The sequence below is a fragment of the Crinia signifera genome, chromosome 6 (genome assembly GCF_055691185.1).
Source record: "Crinia signifera chromosome 6, ASM5569118v1, whole genome shotgun sequence".
NCBI lineage: Eukaryota > Metazoa > Chordata > Amphibia > Anura > Myobatrachidae > Crinia > Crinia signifera.
The window spans coordinates 112140751-112161854 of NC_139222.1; positions in this window are offsets into that span (position 1 = coordinate 112140751).

Here is a 21104-nt window from a genome sequence, read left to right on the forward strand (position 1 = left end):
TTGTGTCCTATTTATCATAGACGTTCTGTTGGGACAGTGCTTCTAATAAGCTATAAATAGTCCAATAGCAAATTAACTAAATCCTGCAAAGAAAAACTGTACTATTTTTTTTACAGAGTACAAATGTTATTGTTGTTATTAAATTACATTTCTTTTTTTTGTCATTTTATCATCACCATTATCATTAATTACCTTGTATTGGATGAGTGGAAGTGTAAATACAAATACGAATTTCCCATCAATATGAATAGCCGTATTTTCGGGATCATCACCATTATCATTAATTACCTTGTATTGGATGAGTGGAAGTGTAAATACAAATACGAATTTCCCATCAATATGAATAGCCGTATTTTCGGGATAGTTAATCCAGAAAATACGAATGTGTAAAAAATAGGTGTAATTCTGGATACGAATACACCTACTTTTTACGAATTTGTCTTAGTAAATTTCCTCCTCTGTGTTAAATTGCGTAAATGGTTGTCTATTTTTGCTGTTGAAAGGACACCTAGCATTTTGCATATGATTGAATGGCGGCCAACGATAAACAGTATGCTTTTCATAATCCATTTCCATCTTTGTTAATTTTTCTTTCTTAAATGTAATAAGTTCACGATTATATTGGAACACTAGTTGATTTAAATAATCCAGCCAATTTGTCTGATGATCTGTAGTAAGGATAGCTAAATAAGTAGTTTCATATGCTGTGATTTTACTTAATCTCTTTTGTACAGGGCCGGACTGGCCATCTGGCACTTGTGGGCTGATTTTTTGTAAAGACTGCAGTGGTGCAGTAGCACCTCTGATGCCTTCATTGTGTGCTGCACAGTGCACCGTCGCGTCCCCCCCGCGCGTCATTAGCATATTGATGCCATGTGACGCTGCAGCATCATGACGTCAGCTGCCAACGGACACCACGCAGCCTCCCAAGATCAACACATCTTCCTAATGAACTAAGTCTCCTCGTACACTTGAGTTGAGCGCATGGAGCTCTGGGGTCAGTGCGATGCCAGGTGACGTCATCGGAGAGCGGCGTCTCACGCAGGAGCCGCCTTAGCCTCTGTTGAGCTCTTTGGGGACGGACGCTGCCTGTGGTCACTACATCCACCAAGGTACTGCTGTGTAGGCTGAATATAAGTGATTGGGACGCCAGTTCAACTTAAGCAGCTCCTGAGAACTGTTATCCATTTCGCTTGCCAGCGGTTCCCACCTCATTTCCCATTTCCAAAACCCACCACCCAATGTGTACATTTTACTTAAGTTTTGTGTCAATTGAAAATAAATACTTGATTTAGTTTACACATACCCCCCTCTAAAAAGAATAGGTGGAGCGCTATCAAAAATCTAGGATAAATTGGGTATTACAATATACATTTATTAAAAAATAATAGTGATAATAATCATAAAAAATTACACAATGCAAATTTTTTATGATTATTATCACAATTTTTTTTTTTTAATAAATTTATATTGTAATACCTAATTTATCCCCCTAGTGTGAGCTGCTAGACAATACACCCCAGTAGGCGCCTGTTGTACTTACAAGGCCATAGGGCCTGTAAATACACTTTTTGTACATATCCCCCTCTGTTTGTCATTGTTAGATTGGTACATCCACACGCACATGGGTATCACGAGAGGAGAGCGCTGTGCTCACCTATAGATATTTTTTGTTACCTAGTGAGTTTGACCACTCAGCTATCCCAGCAGCACCCTCACATGGACAGTGTTAAACGCAATACCGTCTATAGTATACGGCGGCAGATACAAGCAGGAAGCTGCCTGGACCCTGCATTTAGCATGCATTCCCAGTGTCAGTTGCTACCTTGCCCCCTTCCTTCCCCAATCAGCCAACTTACCCCATCCCACTGCCCCCCCCCCCCCCCTCCACCTTACCCCCAGCCTGCACCAGTACAGACACTGCCCCTCAGACATATTTACCTGGCACTGTGGGGCATATGTATCTGGCACTGTGGGGCATATGTATCTGGCACTGTGGGGCATGTGTATATGCCACTGTGGAGCATGTGTATCTGGCACTGTGGGGCATGTGTATCTGGCACTGTGGGGCATGTGTATCTGGCAATGTGTAATGGGCATAATGGTGTGTCCCATAATGTTTAATGGGCATTATGGTGTGTTCCATAATATGTAAAGCCTCCTTTTTGTGATGCCACACCCCTTTTTGTGGCGCTGCTTTGCTGTGCAAGGGTCCCGCCTACTACTGGTGGGCCTGTGTGCTCAAAATGTCAGGGCCTATTTCTGGTCCCAGTCCGGCCCTGCTTTTGTAGACTGCTCAATTACCAAAAATATGAGGTCAAAGGAGCATTTATTTAGTTTGCAGAAATCTGGGTCATATCGTTCAATGATGGGACAATTACGGACCCTAAAGCCCCTTGGGATTTTCTTTATTTCATAGTAGTCCCTTAATGATAAGCCATGTAGATAAATAATATAATGATCTACTTTCTTTTTAAGGCATAAAAGGTGTTGATAAATAATTTCCAAAGAAGTAGAATTTGATTCTTAGTTGCCCTTTTCTAATACAAATAGACCCAGCATCTGATTCTGAAAAGTTCAAAATGTCACAACTAGATATTGTAGGTGGCTAAATTATTATTATTATTTGTATTTAATATTATTATTATTATATTTTTTTATTTAGAAGGCACCACAAGTGGTTTGCAGTGCCGTACATAGGGCACACAATTAGAACATTACAGGGTACAGATAACTAAACATAACAGTAACTGCAGAAAAAAACCAGAGCACAGGTAACAATAAGCAGCACAATTCTTAGTACACAATACAGGTGATATGTAAGGAAGCAGAGGGTTACCAGTGGCATATTGTCATTGGTAGAAATTAATGAACACAAGTGAAAAGAGATGCAGCTGTTGCAGGGCATGCTGGGATGTGTAGTTTAACAACAGTTGGAGGGCCAAATGTTCCCTATCCCTACTCTATACAATACTCATTGACATAGAGTCTTAGAACTATATTGCATGAGATGCTTGGTGAGACTTCAACATCATGTCACAGAAAATTTTGGACTGTTACATTCTAATGACTTTTCTCATCACATCTGCATGCTGGCAGACTTGTAGATTCTGTTTTCTTGAAAACATGGCAGTGTAAATTCACACAATGTTGCAGGGCAGGATGTAAAGTGTGGCTCAGTCATATACAATGGGCCCAGCCTCATGTTATTTATCCGTTTTGGGTCCTTGTTGCATTGATTGCTATGGTATGCAGTTCCAATAGCTATACATGCTACTCATACTGGGGGTCATTCAGGTGTGGTTGGAGTAGCTATCACTGCTGCTACCCTAAATGATGATGCAGCAGGAGACATTCATTACAAGCAGATGACTCCTGATCAGTGGCGGTTTTTACCCATATGGACATAAGCCCATAGAACCAGGGACATGCGCAGTACCTAGGTTGATACTGGCATGCACTGGTCCTGGTGCCTGTTATCTGTATTGTACAGGTGCCGGGACCGGGATTTAACTTCTATAACGGTCACTGAAGCAGCCCATAGAATGTGCATATGCAGTACAGCAGTCAATACTGCGCATGCGCCGGTGCCTGTCCTCATCGAAGCACTGGGACCGCAGCGGAGGCAGAGACTGCCTGGGAACATCAGCAACGGGTATCGCCAGGAGCAGCAGCAGCGTGAATTGTCCAGGAGCTGCAGCAACATGGATCACCAGGAGAGGGAGCAACAGCAGCGGTGGCAGCGGGGAGTGGGACAGGGGGGTGTGTGTGTGTTTGGAAACAGACCTCATGAAGTGATTGAGGTCTGTAGAAGGGGCAGGATCCCTCTTCATAGGGCCTAATTCTGAGATGGATACAGTTGCAGCTGTCTTTTTGTATTTTCCTGAAGTTATGTCTGTGACTTTATGCTAATTCCATTACAATGCCCTTTCCTGGAGTCATGGGTGGATTGTGAATATAAAGTGGCCCTCAGAAGATATGCAAGAAGAAGCCCCTACAGAAGCTCCACCTTCAACACCCAAATGTATCACCCTCCTACTGCCCACAGGAGGTACCACATCATGGAGGTACCATCATGTCTAACCACCAGGGATATTCCTTCAACTTCTATTGCCCGTCAGCTTCTGCTTGTTGGACCCTTAAAAACTGAAATATGAGGTCAAGTCTATAACTATCTAAAGAACCATCATTATTGTAATACAGTATGTTTGTTCACATTTAGTAAAAGGAAGGAGTTAATAACACCACAATTATAAAAGTAATCCTTCTGGTGATTTGGATCATAAATTATATTTTTCCCATTTTTAGGTATAACTAGAAATTATAATAAAACAGATTGCAGGGATGTCCCTTCCCCCAGAATAACATATAAATCACAGTGAAGATGATTACAAGACATTCGTTTTAATATAAATCATAAATCTAATTATATGCCCTCATATTTAAATGTCTTTTTTACAAACATAATTCACAAGACGATAACCGATTCCAGGACCACCGCCCCTTCTAATATAATCCATTAATCTAACGCAGCCGACTCTTATACACGCTCCCTCCCAGCACACATGGAGAATGTAATAAAAATGTGCTTATGATGGTGGCGTCATCTTTTACTCCACATCTCTAACTTTAGTTTGATGGAGTAGAAAGCAGAGCTGTCCCTTTAGCCAGAGTTAATGCATTCATTACTTATTATTACTTTCAATCTTTGCCCACCAGTCCCCGTACGCTGCTTCTTAATGGGTGTGATTTAATGTAGAACAGTTTTATCTAAGTTAATTTACTACTCCAAGTCAGATGATAGAGTATTTATTGTGTTACCTAGATTAGAACTGTAAATGGCACTATATATTATTAGGGAGAGTACTAGCAATGTAGAGTGACGGCAAAATAATTTCCATTTATTCTGGCAGCTGTAAATTGACAATATTTGAAGCGTTTGGGGTAGAAGCAGTAAGGTTTGATAGTTCTAAATGTTCTGTAAAAAAAAATCCACACCAGTGTATATAGACATGGAATCACACCTACACCAATTGTAAATGTGACTCATGGTAGTTCAAGAATGACCCATGCAGTAATTTTAGATTTATTCTTTACATTCCCATGTCTTTGAACAAGAACTACTGTTCTACTGTTATACAATTCATTCTTCACTTTAAAAGTATCAGTACAATAAACCAAAAACAAATCAAACCAAAAGTTTGCCTAATTAAGACTGCCACATTGTGGTTAGTCGGGTGATACAGTATGTGGTGTGATGCAAAGATCAAAATACTTGATCCAATGCCTGAGGAGTATTTGTATTGATATGTATTTTGAATCTGAGTATAATTTGCCTTGAGTTGATGCCCAGGAGAATGTGAAGCAGCTGATTGGAGTCCGGCATAGTTAGTCCTGGGAATGGAAACAACAAGAAGAAAAAATGGTAGCAGCGCTAAAAAATAAAGAGTGGGACCGATTTTACATAAGAAACATTTAATGAGAAAAATTAAAACACAAAGAAGTGACACTATAAAAACAAATAAATTGCCTGATTTGTAAATTTTAAGTGTAAAAGTAGGACTGTCAGTCCAGGGTCCAGAACATGTAGGCAACAGGACACTGTTGCCTACACTTACAATTAGAGAACAAATCAGGCAATGTATCTGCTACTAAAGTGCAAATATATTAGTGGTATCATGTGATTTTAGATATTGGTTACTTATAGTCGCTACAAACACTAATGCCTCAAATTGTTTGTGGTATGCTTATTTCCTCTACCTGCACATACAGTACATGTTACAGAAAGTGGCCATGTTATTTCCCATGACTAATACCACCTAATCTTCTTGAACCATATGTGCCCACTCTCCCGAAATATCCGAGAGGCTCCAGGAAAAAGGGTGACGGCCCTCCAGGAAAGTGTGCAAGTCTCCCAGATTCGGATGCTCTCTCCCCCCCTGTTACCCACTCCACCTAGCCACCTATTTAAGGAGTCAAATGGGTGCACCAGGTGGTCAATCGCCAGTCGTGTAATAATAGCCACACCCTAACTGTACAATGCTGGTAATTTGGCATTACATAGCAGGAGTGTGGCAATGATGATGTGTTCGTGAAACCACACCCCATCAGTATTCTGACACTTCCTGCATGTTCTTCCTCTTCCCACTAGACCAGGCCATGCAACCTGCTCCTTTAGTTGCTGTACTGACTTGTGCAGGGAGGGGCAGAAAATCTGCAACTATTTCATGAACGTTTACTGATCTGCTCCATGTTTCACAAAACTGTTCTTGCTGACTACAGTAACATTTATTAAGTTAAAAAAAATATTATAAAAACAGGTGTGAGCATTGGAACATTAGCAGATATATTTAGATTTGGGTACAGTGTTTTTTTCTGTGCAGGGTAAATACTGGCTGTTTTATTTTTACAGTGCAATTTAGATTTCAGTTTCAGCACAACCCAATCAAATATAACTCTCTCTGCCCCACCTGCAATTATGTGACCCATAGTTGGTGCTGTTACATACTGTAGCAATAGGGGCCACCAGAAACAGAGATACATTTACATAGTCATATCTCTGTAAAAAATGTATGTGCAAACTATGATCTCTGTATTTCTATTATCATTAAGTTTTCAAATCTCACTGTTGATTGTTTTAGCAGCCATCATTTTATATTACTATATATTTGTGACCAGAGCCTAATGCCAAGGACCTCTTACCTGTGGCTCAAGCCAAGTGTTTGACAACTTGTGGTGTACTTGCCTACTTATTGTGTCTCCTCTCAGTGAGAAGCTTGGAGAGGAGACTCTCGGCATCGTTTCCAAAGGTGGAGCTTGATGTTATTAACCCCTTCCCGACATTGCCTTTTAAGGTAATTTTTTTTTTTTTTTCCTCCTTGTGTTCAAATAAGCGTAACTTTTTTAATTTTCCGGCTATATAGACACATGAGGGCTTTTTTTTGCGGGACAAGTTGTACTTTTTAATGGTACCATTTACTATACCGTATAATATTCTGGGGAATCAGGAAATAATTCAATGTGGGGTAAAAAAAAAAAAAAACGCAATTCCACAATTTTGCGCTGGTTACGGTTTTTTGGAGTTCATAGTTCGTTTAAAATGATGGGTTATCTTTATTCTATGGGTCGTTACGATTCCGGTGATACCAAACTTATATAGTTTTCGTTACATTTTACCACTAAAAAAAAAAATAGAAAATGTTACGGTTTTTCGAATTTGCGTCGCGTCGCCATGTTCTGCGGCTTATAACTTTTTTATTTTTCCACCTACGGACCTGGGTGAGGGCTCATTTTTTGCGGGCTGAAGTGTACTTTTTAATTAATACCATTATGGGATATGGGCGACTTTCTGATCTCTTTTAGCTATTTTTTTGGGGGTAGGCGATGCGACCAAAAAACGTAGTTTTGGCGTTGGGGATTATTTTCCGTTTACGCCTTTAACCGTGCGGGATAACTAATGTTATATTTTAATAGATCGGACTTTTAGGAACGCGGCGATACCAAATATGTTTATTTTTTTATTTTTTATTTATTTTTATTTGGGAAATGGGGAAAGGGGGGTGATTTGAACTTTTAATATTTTTTTATTTTTTTTTTATTTTTAAACTTTATTATTTTTTTTTTTTACTTTTACTAAAAGGCCCCCTAGTGTACTTGACCACTAGGGGGCGCGATCGCCTGTACTAGGTTCAGCCATAGAGCTCTATGGCTGAACATAGTGATTTTATGCACTTCCTATTACATCCTGCCTCAGGCAGGATATAATAGGTATGCAGACGCGGCCAGCACAGGGGTCTACATTAGACCCCTGGCTACCATGGCAACCGATCGGCACCCTCCGATCTCGCTGCGGGGGGCCCCAATCGGCGCCGGAGGGGGGCGCCCCCCCACCGATCAGCTATTTAAGCACTGCGGTCGCTTTGCCCGCGGTGCTTAAAGGGTTAAACGGCCACGATCGGCGAACTCGCCGCTCGTGGCCGTGAGAGCAGGGACCTGGCTGTAATATACAGCCATTACCTGCTCTCTGTCAAGCCAGCTCACTCCGTGAGCTGGCTTGATTCCCCCGCACCCGACATATGACGTAAATGTACGTCATATGTCGGGAAGGGGTTAAGCCCTGCCCCTTTACAGTAAATGGTGCACTTTGCAGCTCTTTGGGGAGGTGTTACGACTAAAATGACACAATCTGTGTCTTCTAGATGTTGCTATGGCAATCAATCAGATTCTATCTGTTATCCTCTAGATCTGGGGTAGCCAACTCTAGTCCTCGAGAGCTACCAACAGTGCATGTTTTGTAGGTCTCCTCACAGAATCACAAGTGAGCTAATTAGCTCCATCTGTGTATCTTTTAAAATGTGTCAGTGATTAATGAGTGCAGCTGTGCAGCAGCTAGGTTGTCTGGAAAATGTGAACTGTTGGTAGCTCTCGAGGGCTAGGGTTGGCTACCACTGCTCTAGATTATGCTAAATAAATAATAAGTAGATTCTGATTGGCTACTATGGGGATAGAAATGGGGTTTGTGTATATGGGCGCTTAGGTGATAAAACAATTAGAAAAAATTATATGTAAATTACATACACACTTTAGGAATCCACCTCTTTGACTCAGGGTCTAAATTTCAAGACCTTAACCTGATGAGACATAAGCCAGTGCAAAACATAGTGCAATTCTGTTAGGCAAAAATAACAATTTATTGGTCTCACAGGACACTTACAAACAAACAGGTTAAAAAGGCATAGAACCACCGACTGTGGTAAAAGTTCCTCAGATACCAGGATATTACCGTCCGCAGCAGGTCCCTGATTGGAATTAGGGAAAGTGAGGGAGAGGGTGCCGGCTCCACTATCCTCCACCGATGCTGTGCTTCTGGATAACTCCTTAGTACTAGGCTTCAATGTCACCAGCCTGATGCATTTCGGACCCTCCAGTCCTTCATCAGAGGCTTGGTGACTAGCTGTAATTGGCCTCTCTTTATACCCCTTCCGCCCTTTATCTAATTAGATACAGGTGCCACCGCCGTCTCCCTCATTCTCCCCAATCAGGGAGACCTCTGTGAAGCATATTCTGCTTTCTGTATCATCTTAACAGTTAGCTTCCGGGATTCGGAAGTGCAGATGAGTTGTGGAACGCACGCTGCGTTCCACTGAGACGTTCCATCTTCTTCACAGATAACTTCCGGGATTCGGAAGCGGAGATGAGTTGTGGAACGCACGCTGCGTTCCAATGGGACGGAGGCCTTCCTACTTCCAGGAATCGGCACTTGTAATGAGGTTTGGAGCGCATCCTGCGCTCCACCTGGCGATCTGTATCCATTTTTCTTATATAATTGAAACGGAATCTTCAGTTCTTACTTATAATAGCTGTTCTTCACAATAACAATTTAATAACCTCATTCTATGGGTCATCGATCCACAACGTCCTCATTTGTAATAGGTTATTTAAAATATCGTGGGGTATATAAAAGAGAGAAAAAATGTGATTATAATACAAAGATAAACAGTAGTTAAAATACAAGGATACATCCCATCTATGTGTCTGTGTGAGAGGGAGAGCCGGTGCAAAGACATGGGTGCCTTCTTTTGACAGGAGAGTTTTAACAGAGAAGTGTGCCCTTGTGCATACTCTGGATGGGCTACCATCTCTAAACGCATCAGTACTCTCTGGCATTTTGCCAAAGTCCACTGTGCATGAGCAGGTCTCTGGAAATATGGCAAATGCCATATTCCATAGACTAATTTTACTATTGCGCATGGTATGCAGCCATTTTGGCTGCAATTTCAGGGATCCCAGAAAGGTAAGTAAAAAACATTGGCGCAGTGCGTGCGGCGTAGCTTATTCTGGACACAAGGACCATTATAGAACACCTATGTCGCTTGAACAATCCCTGTCTAATGGTAATAAAGGTTATTTAATTTAAGGATTTCATAAATGGAATTAAATAACTGGATTAAACATTAAGGAGTACCATGTCTGGTATTTTTTAAAAAGGTTCATGTTATTATTCCAAGGTCTCAAAATAATTTAATTTACACACCATGGAACTAGCTATAGGATTGCATTCTTTCATAAACTCTTTACATAGTATATTCAGATGAACACCTGAGATCTTTTTTGACTTGTGCAATAGAAAGCATCCCATATGTGTCAGCGTCTAAAGAGATAGGAAATATTTTGTTACTATGTTTTGAGTGCGAGGATTTATAACAGTGATTATCACCTCTGGGAAGTTCATATAGCACCAGTTATAGGCTTCACCATCTGTGGTTATTGCTTAATTACTGGCAAGAAGTTTCGTGCTCCAGATCAGTGCTGCTTCCACATGTTCCCATCTTGGATGTGTACATTTAATCTATCTGAATTTTACAAATAACAGTAACACAACGGGACCATTACAAGAGCATTTTCTAACATTAATATTCAAATGTTTTTATTAGGAAGCCTTAATTGGCTATAACACAAAGTCACATATTATACCTATTACACAGGCTTTCTGCTTTGTGTTGCTCCCCGTAGAGCAAAACAAAATTAGCCGTATCTCTCCAGATATAGTGATACCAGACTGTTGGATAGCAGTGCATTTTGAAACTTCCCTTGCTACTATAGATGTTTGCTCTGGTACAAATGCACTTTGTTAGGTATGGTCAGGGATTAACGTGGGAGGGGGAGAACAGGGTGGAACTGAGTTCCAATACCTGTAATGATAGGGGGAACTCAGTTTCACCTCCACCACAGCAATGCTCAATCATTTCAACAGAGAAGCCTGTCCCAGCGGCTTCCTTTTTCTGGCACGCATATGTGATGTCAAGCAAAGCTGCTGGAGAGACAGATACAGATATTGTACGTGTATAAAAGGCACTTAGTGGGGACAAGTTGTGCAAGGGGTGCTACTGCTGTTTACAGGGCCGGTGCAAGGCATGCAGATGCCCTAGGCAAAGCAAAAACATGTGCACTGCAGGGTTGGGCAGGGGCGGATCCAGGATAAAATGACAGGGGGGGGGCACCATGATAAAAGGGTTTGGGTGGGGGAGTGGCGGTGTTAGTGGTGCCAGTGTACATGATAAGAGAGCGGCAGGAGAGGGTGGGAATGGAATTAAAAATAGGCCCTGGCATTTAAAGTACGCAGGCCCACCATGGCGACAAAAGTGAAGGATGTAGTTGTGCGCGCGCCAAAGGCGCGTTTCGGAAAAGGGTGTGTTGCCACTCAACAAGGGGCGTGTCAACACCATATACAACTTCTACACATTATGCAACAAAATACTAGACCCCATTATACTTGCTCCTTACACATGATGCCAAATGGAATGAGCCAAAATTGACATAATGCCACATGGATTGAGCCCAAATTAAAATAATGCCACATGGATTGTGTCAAAATTCACATATTGCCACATGGATTGAGCCAAAATTTACATAATAACACACACGGATTGAGCCAAAATTCACATAATGCCAAATGGATTGTGTCAAAATTCACATAATGCCACACGGATTGAGCCAAATGCATAAAATGCCATACGGATTGAGCCAAAATTCACATAATGCCACATGGATTGAGCCAAAATTCACATAATGCCACACGGATTGAGCCAAAATTCACATAATGCCACACGGATTGGGAAAAAATTCACATAATGCCACACGGATTGAGCCAAAATTCCCATAATGCCACATGGATTGAGCCAAAATTCACATAATGCCACACGGATTGAGACAAAACTTGGTACTTATGTAGTATCTGGGCGTCCGATTTTGTGATTGTATGCCTTACCTTAAGGCATACAATCAGATGCGATTCGATGCGATTTTGCATAGGATTCAATGTTAAGAAGGTCCTGTTCATTTCCCCACTATCCAAGTGGGCATAGAGTTGATTTTATATAGCGTGGCGAGCGCAGTGAGCCACCGAGCCCGAAGCGTGGCGAGCGAACGCATATTTCTTAAAAAGTATTCTGTGTCCCCTCGCGGGGCTCGCTACGCTCGCCACGCTTCGGGCTCGGTGGCTCGCTACGCTCGCCACAGGTTTATATCCAACTCCATGCCCACTTGGATAGTGGGGAAAGGAAAAGGACCCCTTTTTCCCATTGAATTCTATGTTAAAATGGACTCAGACCATTTTAACATTGAATCCTATGGAAAAATCTTGACCATCGCATCGCATACGATTTGGTCGCATGCGATGCGATGCGATCCGATTTCTAAATCGGACGCCCAGATACTACATAAGTACCCAAAATTCACATAATGCCACATGGATTGAGCCAGAATTCACATAATGCCACACAGATTAAGCCAAAATTCACAATACACTTCATAAACAGGGACATTGTCCACCAAAGGCTCGCATTAAACATTTACACCATAATGTCCATTACACGTCAAGTTACACGCCATTATGTCCATTATGTGTTATGCCAAACACCATAATGCCTATTAAAAATTATGCTACATAAGTGCTGCTTCTCTACATGCTCATTGCCAAGGGTTCCATGCTCATTGCCAGAGGTTCCATGCTCGTTGCCATGTGGGATTACATGCTCATTGCCAAGGGGGAATAAATGCTCGTGGTAAATGGGGGACAGCCGCCGCCAGGCAGAAGTGATAGCCACTGACAGTGGCAGAGCCTGGCTGTATTTAGAGCACCGCAGGTCCCGGCTATTTGAAATAATACCCCTTTCACGCCAGAAAATGCATTCCCAGGTTGGCCCCTTTTACAACAGCCTAGTCCCTGCATTTTCTGGTGTGAGGGGGGAGAGAAAACCACCACTCCCCCCTTTAACCAGTTATATCATTTAACCGGCTATATCTTCGGAACCAACTGACCCATTTACATGAGACAAGTATCATATTGAAGAACTTTTGAGTGGGCTTTGAATGATTTTGGTCCAATGTAACTGTAACATTTGGTTCCAGAGTAATCTGCCCTCAAAGAACATGAACAGCCATGAAATTACTTTTCAAAAATAAAAAAATCGGTTTACACGCAATATCTCTGGAATCGATTGACCGATTTGGACCAGCCTGGTATCATATTGAAGGCCCAGCGATTTCGAATTGAATGAAATCAACCACAAGCTTCTGTGATGCCAGGGCGGGAACTGGCAACCGTCGGAACCGGGTGGGGGTCGGAATTGACGGGTCCCATATTATCCTATGGGGAAAAAACGTTACAGGTTTGCCAGGCGATATCTCCGGTTCCCGGGGGGCTAGAGACACGGGGCTGAACTCGTTGGAAAGCCCTGGTCCTCAGCTACAAAATAAATGACAGGGGGTGGCTCACGTGCCCGGGTGCCCCCCCCCCTGAATTCGCCACTGGGGGTGGGTAACATATGCAGAGAGAATTAGATTTGGGTGGGGTTTGTACTTTAAACTGATATCTATATTGCACTGTAAAAGTAAAACAGCCAGTATTTACTCTGCACAGAAACAAAATAACACCCAAATCTAACTCTCTCTGCACATGTTACATCTGCCTAATGGACATGGATTTGGGATCCCACCTGTCGGGAGCCTGTTCGGCACCCTTAAATAGTAGCCACACTTAATGTGCTTCAAGCTTAATACAGCTCTTCTTCTGAAGTGTGGGTATAAAGGCTACATATGCATATATATAAATATATATATATATATATATATATATATATATATACCCCCTAATCAAAGAGAGAGCGGAGTTCACATGGGCACAATGTGTTCGATTGTGGCACACAGGAAGTGACATCGTCAGACAGGATCCAGTATGGCCGTCGGAGGCAATAATCCGTCTGTGTGTTCTAGCCGGTGTTCCAAATACCGTTACCCGGAAGTTCAGACGGGGAACAGCATGGATTCCGATTGTCTGCCACTGGATATGTTTTTATGCTGATAAATTCGTCTTCCTATTGTAAGTGCAATATTGATTAAAATCTTCATTCTATCAAAGGTGCTGCACAATTATTATTTTATCTATGGTCTACGTCTAATCCCTGTGGAGGGAGAAATAGACCAATATTTAACAGGATTTTGGTATGATAGCTAGCAACCTAAAGAAACATTGCTAGAGACAGGTCATTGTACCTTTTACCATCTGTGCACTTTTGGGTGTCCTCTGGAACACAACAAGACCTAAAGGGAAAGCGCCTTTTTATTTACACCATCTTGTATTTATCTGTATGTCCATTTCTGTAGTGGTGACAATTACATTATGTGTGTAAATTTGGCTGCATGTCGTTGTTGCGCTATTTTCAGGGATAATCACTTGTTTATCTTTAGTTTACAGGGGGTGCCAAAAACCCTTGCCTGGGCCCCGCCTAATGGGGGGAGAGGGGGGGGGGGGTGGGTAGTGACAAGAAAGATGAGTTGTAATTCCTCTCCTGGATCATTTTAAGCCCTTTTTGTGTTGCTTTATGCTTCCTTATACTGTAGTGTTTTATTTTGTATTAGTTGCAGTCAGGGCTATTTTTCAGCAGGCTCCAGCAGGAACTAAGGCCCTTATTCTAGTTCACTCTTTCTGACAAAATATTTCTTAGATGGACAAAACCATGTGCACTGCAGGTGAGGCAGGTGTAAAACCCCACCCAAATCTAATTATCTCTGCACAAGTAACACCTGCCTCACCTGCAGTGCACATGGTTTTGTCCATCTAAGAAATATTTTGTCAGAAAGAGTGAACTAGAATAAGGGCCTCAGTTCCTGCTGGAGCCTGCTGAAAAATAGCCCTGGTTGCAGTAGAAGTGTATTAGAACAGTAAGGGGACCAGGGCATACTGTACTTACCTACTTTTTCTTAACTTCCTCCAGAGCAGGTAGTTTTCTAGGTTTTCTAGGTGCTTCTATATGGAGCATCATTCTGGCTCCACCCGCTAATAGAAAGAGAAGACCGACATTGTTTAGCCAAAGAGGGGCTATTATGACATCATCATTTGAGTCCCAGGGCTGGCGGAGAATGTGGTAGACCTTTCTGGGGGCTGAGAGAGCAACCCAATTATCAGGACCCTTCTGGCCATTCCCGGGAGTGTAGGCAAGTATGGCTTTGAGGCTCTTATATGGAATTGAAATTAACTATTTAAATGCATTTGCATTAAATTAATTGTAAAGACAAACATCACTATACTCCCAGTATGTCATGGAGGCTCTCCTGGACACTTGAAAGAGTAAGTCTATTGGAGCACATTTTCCTGACTTTTCCTTGTGGATTTATAACATGATTTATATTGAACACGACCAGTATAGGGAGCATAGGGAGCCAAAATGGCCCCCGTAGCAAGATCATGGGGCAGGGCACTAGGCAACCCGCAGGTCAATGGTGGGAAGCCCGGATCGGAGGGGGGGGGGGGGGGTGAGGCAGCAGCCAAGCTGGCCAGTCCCCTTTACAGTCACCTAGTCAGTTGAAAAGGCCAGTGAGAAGGCCAGTAAGAGGGCCAGGATTAATTGTAGGGGAAGGGAGCAGCAACAGGGTTAAAAGCAGGGAGCACAGGGGCAGAGTTCATTCATCCCCCCCCCAGCTAGGACAAGACACAGCTGCAGTGGTGCCAGCACCATACCTTACATTCCAGCAAGACAATGGAAGTCAGTAGCAGTACCAGCATTGAGTATATACCCAGGGGAGAAGAGTCTTGCCCAGCACCACGTCCAGCAGCACACACAGACATCTCCGGCAGCTTTGGTCCGCAGCAGCCAGGGGAAGAGAGTATGGATATCGAGCAGACAGGCACAGCATTCCAGGCCACCTCTAGACGCAACATGCGGGCAGTTAAAAAGCCAGCACCTCATCCAGAACGGAGCAGAAGTCATCCGGCGCGCTACAGCGAGGGGGAGGCCAGTGTTCAGAGGGGAACCTGTCCGAGAGATCAGCAGCACAGACAAAGGAAAAGAAGCACTTGGGCACCATCTGGTGGTGGAAGGTCAAAAAGGCAGCTCCAGTCAGTGCAGCAAGGTAGTTCAAGCATCGGTGCAGCAGCAGCACGGAGACATAGAGGTGGCTTTACCGCCAGGGCAGCAGAGGCAGACATATGCCGGGACACAGGAGGGAGAGAGGAGGAAGCAGAGAGAGCTGAGCAAAGTCATCAGAGGTGTGGGGAAAGTGGGTCTTCCTCGCGGAAACCTAGAAGAACAACAGCCCCACTTGTCAGCCCGAACTCACCCCAAGTCGGAGGAGAGGCAGGGAGGAGTACAGGGAGCCAGCAGATGAGAGCGAAATTTTGGGTTATTTCCCACTCCACCCGGTTTCTTTCCCCACCCCAGAGGGAGTACCAGAGTCCCTCTGCCCCTTCCAATTGGCAGCGGGTGCAAAGAATCGATACCTCAGAAGCACAGGGGCCAGAGCGGCTCATCTATGAGGAGCAGGTACAGGCTTTCTTAACACAAGCCAGAAGGGGTGGAGCAACAAGCCACGGAGTGATCCGGAGCACCTCAGCCCATGCAGCGACCAGCAGGGCAACAGTACAGCCATTCGGAAGCAGCGCGACCTATGCCTCAACAAGCAGGGCACCAGCATGGTTGTGTGCCATTGCAAGAGCAACAGAAGTGGCCATCACCCAGACAAGCGCGGCTCAAGGAAGCAACGGACCAACAACACACAGGAACAGTGAGAGCAGTGATTGTAATGTTCATGTGGGTATTGATACATTATTGAAGGATAGCAATGCGCAAAATGTTTTTGTTTCTGATATTACCGGGGGTATCATGCAGAGCATAGTCCTAAGTGCAGGGGGGTTGGCGCCCAGCGGTAGCAAACAGGACATTGTGGGGATAGCAAATCTGACACAGATGACGATAAGAAGTGCAAGGCGCTAAGAGAGACTGCACTTGGTGCGCAAAACCATTAAGAAAAAAAGGCTAGCAGCACCAGGGGCTGATGCGCTGTTAAGTAAAATAGGGCAAGCCAAGGCAGTTACAGTAAGTAAGGATTCTTGCACCACGGAGGGGCAGCAGATCAAGCGCTAGGCACACTAGAATCACACCTACCCATGAAACTCAAGAAAGAGATTGTGAATGGGGACTTCATAGACATATGCTCACTTACTGAGAGCAGGAGGAGGGAGGAGGAAAGATGCAGCGATAAAGGGGTTTGGCAAAAAGAATCTTACAAAACTATACAGCATTGGGTAACAGGAATGTTTGCCTACGCTGGCTGCTTTGTGCAGGCGTACCAACATGCTGAAGAGCATGGTGAAGTTGGTCAACATATTAAATGCAAAATGATTGTGGGGGTCAAGCTTGGCGCAGATATGATGAGGCCTTTAGGCTTAGTTCACAGGGGCAGAAGCCGATCAAGTATGGCACAAGAGATATGAAGCTATGGTTTAGGACACAATCGGAAGCACTGGCAGAGAAATGTGACACAATGCATGAATCAGCAGGGAGGCCTAGCACGCACAAACATGACAAGCCTAAATGCTAATCCTTTAATGATGCAAGTTGCACCAGGCAAGCTTGTAAGTTTAAACACGCCTGTACAATCTGCAGCTGGAATCACCCAGCAAAAGATTGCTATAAGCGAAAAGGTCAGCAAGGGGACAAGGTACCCGGAGCGACAGTCACAGGCAAAAACACCTAGCCCAGTGAGAGGCAGAAACCAATGTTACCATATAAGCATATAGATATTGTTTTATACCATCATTAATGTAATGTGATTTTAACCATAGTATATATTATGTATGTGTATATAAAAATAGGAATAGCTTAATAATTAGGACATCTGAGTTTAATGTTTAGACATCGTAGTAAAGCTTTTGGGTTTACTAAATAATATGAATGACCACTTTGTAACATATCAAATGCAACTGAATTCATTTAGGAGACAAAATGTCTAAGGCATACTATTAAGCAGATACAGTAGAGTGTTGTTACCCTCCCCAGATATATCTATATTTATTAATTAAGCAATGTATACACTATGGGCCAGACCCCAGCCATCTGGAGAATGTAGACTGCTAGTACATCATACAAGTTACATTGCAGGACAGACAGGACACTATTGTATTTTGACAACAGGAGTGTAAAATAGATTGATGCACAGGAAGAGCCCAGAAACAGGCAATGGAGATTACCACTAGCGTCCAGACAAGCAGGAGACCCTGTCACCATTAGCATCCATAAATTCAATAACGTCATGAGAACAGGGAACTTCAACCCATGCATTTGTGATATAAGGAGAGAGATAGAGTAGACATTCACACACAGACACTCACAGACACACACGGACAGTCAGCAAGAAACCCATTCAGTGAGTCAGGAGGAGAGATGTGAGCCACGGGCAGGAGAGAGGACGGAACCACAGTAACAAGCAATGGGCTGGAGTGAGAGGTTGTCAGTAAACATGGTAGATATGAATGTTCAATTGTTGGTAAAGTTATGGAATACTGAAGTCTATATTTTATGTCAGTATTGTAGCAGTCTGTCTGTCAATTGTTTAATGTAATTTTATGTAATATAAGCAAGGAGGCGTATATAAATATATATATAATAGCATATACATCAATTACTGTGTTAAAATTATTCTGTATGGTTTGTTTTGCCTATAAATAAAATCCTCCAATTGGAGCTAAAATTACAAGTCTGGAACTCTCATATTTGGGGAATCAAATTATGACAAGGACTCTGCATATTGTATTGTAAGGTCTATTAGAATATAATTGCAGATGTTAAATATATGTATATATGTGTTATATCAATACAAGATATAATAAATATATTTTATATAATAATATCTCAATCTCAATAACTATTATTGGGCTAGGAGAGATTTATGATCCCTAAAATAAAACTCTACAATGGCGACCACGAAGGGACTTGTGAATTTTGGTATCTGATTGTATGATTATAATATTTATAAGGAGTAGCAGATGCGTGAAGCTGGTTACCTAACCTACAGAATCACAGTGAGGATGTATCTAGGAAAACGTAATACTATTGTGTATTTTTATCTTGCATTGTTTGTAGACCTAGAATAACGTATTGGTAGAACAGAACTGATATTCCATTGTTACCATTATCTGGGAGTGCACGCTTAGATATTGATAATATGGCATTATTCAGAAACATTTTTAACTAATACTACATTTACTAGGCTCAGCACAAGGGCTGGTTAGCCTGCTGACACATTGCAAGATCACAATGGGGTATGTTACTAAATAGGCACTTGATAATTGTAAAGGCCTAGAATAAATAAACAGTGGAAATGAGCATTTCCAAATAAATGATAATTAGTACCAGATATTAGAGTTAACTTTGAGAATCCGGACACTCTCATTGGGAGGATATCTTGTGTACAAAAGTATAAATACAGCATTGTAAAATAAGCACAATGTTGAAAATGAAAAGAGTTGCTGTAGCATTTAGGAAAATGCAAAGAGCAGCGACTTTAGAAGTTAAGCAGGAATGTAAAGAGAAATCAGGTTCACGTCTCAAGAGCGCATGCCTGAAAATGAATGCAAAGGTGCATTCCTTCTTAAAATCCCTAAAGGTTAAGAAGTGTACTCAGAAGAATTCTGAGACAAAAGTAAATTTTCTGGCAGATTGTGAACAAACTGCCCAGATCTCTCATGAAGGGATCACAGAAGCACCCAGCAAAGGTGTTAGGAGCAGGGATGAGACCACAGAAGGGCTCATTCACAAACAGACTACAAAGTTTGAAATGGTCACAGATGCTAATCAGGGCTCTGTAATAGAGAGAGAAAGTAATACTGTGCACGATGTACCTAAACTCAAAGCGCACATTACTGCAAATAAGGCAGGAGCAATGAGAGATGTCCCCTGCACTGTTTTGATTAAGGGGGGAGATCAGTACAATGAGAAGGAGAGTGATTCTGCAGAATCCACTCTCATAGTCCCTATTGCCCTCAGGGAAAGGGGAACAGACAATAACCTTGTATGCACACACTCCAATTGTAGGTAAAGTTGTCACAGAATTAAATGAGCAAATGTATTCAGCCACAAATATGTCTGAGCTGAGCAATGGCATGAATTTGAGCATGCATGATCACACAAAAGGTTCCACCATCTCTGTAACCCCCACACAGCAGTTAGAGACATATAGTGGTGGAGCAAATGTCCACAGTCTTTTAGAGAGACCACATGCAGAGTGTCAATCTGTGAACACCACACAGAAGTACAGGAATGCTAAAAAGCATCACCAGGATGAGAATGTTTATATGTCCTGGAGTCCTAACCATTTTATTTTAGGTTTGGTTAAACATGAAGCTCCGAGTCATACTAAGCATATTTGGCACAGCCTAACAAGTTTTTCGCCCCACAAGTATATTTTTCAGAAGCTCCAAGTTTCCAGACTGAAGAAACTCGCAGGACCACCAAAAGCAAATCGAGAAAAGATGCATCCTGGCAATGACAACAGGGAGTATTGTTCATTTACTTTATAGATTAAATCTAGTTATTGGGTGGTGTAAGGAACTGCCACATGTTTAAATGGATACAAGATCCAGATTAAATGTAACCTGCATCACATCAGCAGCAAAGTTTATGTCAGCAGTGACACATACTATTACATAGAGGAGGAAAATGGCACAGACCAGAAAACATGGCCAGCAATGTTGGACCAGTAGATAGCACAAAAGATATAGCAGCATTGCCACAAAAGTATGGAAATAGCAATAATAGTAATTGTATTTCTTTTTGTTTCAATTTTAGGTTACAAGTTCTACACAGCAGCTTCAATACTAATGGATACAAAACCCCAAACAAAGCTCCAATTCACACCAAAGAACAAGTTCTACTAACCATTTTATTGCTGCAATTATGCAAACAGCCAGTATCCTGCACAGCCAGTATCTGTGGCCTAAGGAGAATCCAAAAACTGTCACATGGACAAAAATCAAAGGACTTTTTTTATTAGTTTATTTTTCTTTCTTCAGTCCTTCAGAGAAGGAAAAGGTTTAACTACAGCAACTATTATTTGTTTTCTGGACACATGGACAAAATCCCCTTTTCTCTTTTTAGGAGAAGTTCATTAACCCCCTCACTACAGCAATCATTGTTTGTTTGTTTGTTTGTCAGGACACTGTGACACATGCACATTCCATTCACAGTGTGCATCATTCTAACCACCAAGTATGCAGAATCCTTTTGTACATACATTTTTTTAATTGCCGATCAATTCACACATATGATCTT